Raw genomic sequence first — 4592 nt, forward strand, 5'->3', positions numbered from 1 at the left:
GAAAACCAAGAATAAAAGGGCAAAATAAATTGTAATTACTTCAGTAAATATATTAGCATCTACTTGCTCCCTTAAGTTTTTAAAATAGATTCCTTGACTGAAAAAAATTAACATTGCATGATGAGGCATTTAATGTAAGTTGTTATAAATATAACAATTTTATCATGAAAATCTCCTTTTCTCTTTCTCTTATTGAGTTGTGTCTGAGAAAGAGGGAGGGTAGAATGACATGTGACAGGGCATTTTCTAACTCTAATTTTTTTGGTAAAACATTAATTTTCAGGAGACTATAAAAATTAAAGTATACCCAATGTAATCTCTAAAGCAGCCAACAAAACTCACTCTGAAAAATAAAGTCAAAGTTAAAGTATATGGATTACAACTGAATAAAAAACGCAAAATGACACCAATCTTAATCCCTCAACAAAAGCAAAAAGGAGAAACAGTAAGAGCTACTAAATGCTGTTGTAAATTCAAGGCTATCCGGCTATCAAAAGAGATAGTGTCTGGGGTCTTAAAGGCTTGAAGGTGAACAAGCGGCCATCTAGCTCAGAAGCAAATAAGCCCACATGGAAGAAGCACACCGGCCAGTGCGATCACGAGGTGCCAAGGGACCAGGTAGAAGGCATCATGCAAAAAAAAAAAAGATATAAGTGTGTGTATGTATGTGTATATATATGTATATATATACCATATTAAATGAAGGGGGAAGTGCAGAGTGGAGACCCAAGGCCCAAGTGTCGGCCATGGAGATCCCCTCATAGAGGGGTTTAGGAGAGGAGATGGGTTAATTAGGGTGCGAGGTAGTACCGATGAAGAACACAGCTTTCCCCCAGATCCTGGATGCTTCCTCCCCCCAACTACCATGATCTGAATTCTACCTTGCAGGGCTGGATAGGACAGAGGCTGTACACTGGTACATATGAGGGCTGGAGGTACAGGGAATCCAGGGTGGATGATACCTTCAGGACCAAGGGTGTGAGGGACGATGCTGGGAGAGTGGAGGGTGAGTGGGTTGGAAAGGGGGAACTGATTACAAGGATCCACATGTGACCTCTTCCCTGGGAGAGGGACAGCAGAGAAGAGGGGAAGGGAGACTCCGGATAGGGCAAGATATGACAAAATAACGAGGTATAAATTACCAAGGGCACATGAGAGAGTGGGAAAAGGGGAGGGAGGGGAAAAAAAAAGAGGACCTGATGCAAGGGGCTTAAGTGGAGAGCAAATGCCTTGAGAATGATTGGGGCAGGGAATGTATCGATGTGCTTTATACAATTGATGTATGTATATGTATGGATGGTGATAAGAGTTGTATGAGTCCCTAATAAAATGTAAAAAAAGAAAAGAGGGGAAAAAATGATTAGGGCAAAGACTGTACAGATGTGCTTTATACAATTGATGTATGTATATGTATGAACTGCGATAAGAATTGTATGAGCCCCAATAAATTGTTAAAAAAATAAAAGAAAAAAAATTCAAGGCTATCAAATATCAAAAATTAAATTTTCTGAATACAATAAAATGGGATTCTCATTATGAGTTACAAAACAACAATCCAACATGATGCTGTCTCTTAGTAAGTAAGAATCTCACTTCTAAAACAATGAAATCCTACTGCCAACGATTTCGTTTTTAAGCAGTGGCCAAAACAATGGGCTCAAACACACCAATGATTGTAAGGATCATACAGGGCCTGGACATGTCATTCTATTGTACATCGAGTCACCATGAGTCACACACAACAGCCTGCAAAACAACAGGAGGGCCATTGTATATCGATCAGAGGCTCAATTCACCAGAAAGAAGGGAAAATCTTGTGCATTTGTACTTAGCAATGGCATTTAAATATGTAAAAATAGACAGATATTACAGCAGTAATAAAACATTCAAAATAACAATTGGTTAGTTAAGCAAACCTGCGGGATGGATGGAATTGTTTCCCTAGAATAAATTTTGGAATCTATATCCATGCAGTTGTGATCCTACTTGTCAGCAGGTTTTTTTGTTGTGATGAGGCTGTATCAGTGTACAAATGTATCCTAAACCTAATTACTTGGGATTTATAAGGAACAGCAGCACAAGCAGGGGATACTAACTGCTAGATCAATATCACCATGGAGTCAAGAAATGCATGGACCACAGAAGCTGTAAGAGACAAGAGAGAGCCTTCTCTCAGAGCCAAAAGAGAGCCTTTCTTAAGAGGTAATGTCCTGAGTTTAGACATCTAGACTGTTGAACTGGAAAAACAAAACAAAACTGTATCTGTTTTTAAAGTCACACACTTGTGGTATTTCTATTACAGTAGCATTAGGGAGCCAAGACACACAGATAAAGAGCTGATAAACAGACTGTTAGCCAGGATAGTATAATAAAAACATCCAGCCACTGAATCTAATGGAAATTAGCAGAACATTCCATTCAGGTACTGTAGAATACACAGTCTTCTTAAGTCCATTTGAACCATTCATTGAGCTAGACCATCTTCTGGGCCACAAATTAAAATGGTTGCAAAACTTAAATAACCAAAATATATTCTACATTTTAATAGACATTATGAAACTAAACTGTAAATAATTAACAGAAAGTTGAATTTCAAAAATTAGTACAATAAAATGACAATGCAAGTAAACAACACACTTTCTTTTTTTTAATGTGCCCTAGGCATGAAACAATTCTGGCCACAATCTAGGCATCAAGCTAGGATGAACAAAGGGCTGCCAGTCTGCTCTGCCCCTGACTGATATAAGAGCACCACCACCAATCAGGTGTCTCTTTTCTCATAGCCAGGGGGAACAACACGCTTTCTAAATAATCCATGAATTAAAGAAGTCTTTTGATAAGACACTAGCAAATATAACAAAGTGAAAGAGTGGGAACCAGACCAAGATACTGCTTATCATCCATCTTATTCAACAGTGCCCTGGAAGTCTTAGCCAGAACCATAAGGATACAAAAAGAAATCAAAGGAGCCTAAATGGGCAAAGAAGAAGTCAAACTTGAAGAAGATATCATTTTATGCATTGAAAACCCCACTGACTGAACCAAAGGGAAAAATGGAAACAACCGAAAGATGCGGCAACGTAACAGAATACAAGGCTAGTGCCCCCAAAACCAAATGGTTTTTTGTTTACTAGTGAAGGTAACTCTAAAAAAGAAATCAAGAAAATAATACAAGTTCTACAAATCACACAAAAGATTAAATATTTTGGAATAAAGTTAACCAAAGGAACAAAAGACTTACATAAAGAAAACTAAGAACACTAATCCAAGAAACCAAAAAGACCCACATAAATGGAAGAATAGTTCATGTTCATGGACAGTAAGACTTAAGAGTGTGAAAATGTCAATAATATCAGAAGATATATATATGTGTGTGTGTGTGTGTGTATGTATATAGTGTGTATTTGTATCTATCTAGCTATACTTGTGTATTCTATAAATACAGTGCAATTCAGATTCAGATCGCAACTCCATTCTTTAAAGAAATGGAAAAACCAATGACAATACTTTGTAGAGAGGACGGAGACCCAGGATAAGCAAAGAACTTATTCAGAAGAATAAAATAGGAGGCCCCTCCCTATCCAAGATCAAAGCCTATTCTATAACCACTGCAATCAAACAGTCTGGTACTTATGCAATGAGAAGTACATGGACTAATGTAACAGAAACGATAACCCAGAAATACAATTCATCTACCTGCACACAGCTGATCTTTAACAAAGGGCAAGAAAAAATATTAAATAGGAAATACAGTCTTAAAAATAGAATACATATGCAAAATGGTGAGAATTGAGTGAGGAGAGGGTTGATAGGGTCAATTTATGAAATATATTGTTCGTCCTGATAACTTTTAGCTTCAATACTAGAAGAGCCATGGGAATGTTTCCAGTGGAGAAGTGAGATGATTATATGTAAACAATCTTAGCTCTGCCTGGTTTCTGGAACTCGCTGCTCTACCAGCCACTTCATGAAATGCTGATTTTTTTCCTGCATAGTAACTTTAGAACGATAATGTTGGCAAAGAATATTGAAAGTCCTGTCAGAAGAACAAACAAATCTGTCTTTGGAGAAGCACAGTCATAATGCTCCTTAGAAGCAAGGAGGGTAGGGTTTGGGCTCATGTCCTTTGGAAATGTTGTAAGGAGAGACCAGTCTCTAGAAAAGGATGCTATATTTGGTCAAGTAAAGGGTCGGTGAGGAAGAGGAAGACCATAAAGGGAATGGATGAACCCAGGGGCGGCAATGAAGGTCTCGAACTTACGAGTGTGGGGATGGCACATGCAATGTTTTTTTCTGTTGTAGATAAGGTTGGTATGAGTCAGAGAGAACTCAATGGCACAACAAGGTTCTATGCATCTTTTAATGCCCACTTCCAAACATACCTTTTCTAAACGTCTTCTCTTTTTGAGTCACTTTAATGAGAGGAAGTCCACTACTGAGAATTTTCTTGTCGCTGACATCTGCTGATACCAGCCACATGTTTAGAAACATTTTCTTTGAAGTCAAGCCATGAACATGGGAACTGGCACCCTCGAAGCAATGCCTTTGGACTTACCAATGTGTGTACCTTCTGGTTAGATGCAATTGAGTTG

General features: G+C 38.1%; 1 non-coding gene across 1 annotated transcript; it reads right to left on the minus strand.

Annotated features, from left to right (window-relative positions):
* Positions 1-2648: 2648 nt before the first annotated feature.
* LOC142460614 (small nucleolar RNA SNORA48) lies at positions 2649-2792 on the minus strand. Its single transcript, XR_012786788.1, has one exon. It is a non-coding gene; the product is annotated as a small nucleolar RNA SNORA48 (small nucleolar RNA).
* Between the last annotated feature and the right edge of the window lie 1800 nt (positions 2793-4592).

The sequence above is a fragment of the Tenrec ecaudatus genome, chromosome 10 (assembly GCF_050624435.1).
Source record: "Tenrec ecaudatus isolate mTenEca1 chromosome 10, mTenEca1.hap1, whole genome shotgun sequence".
Lineage (NCBI taxonomy): Eukaryota > Metazoa > Chordata > Mammalia > Afrosoricida > Tenrecidae > Tenrec > Tenrec ecaudatus.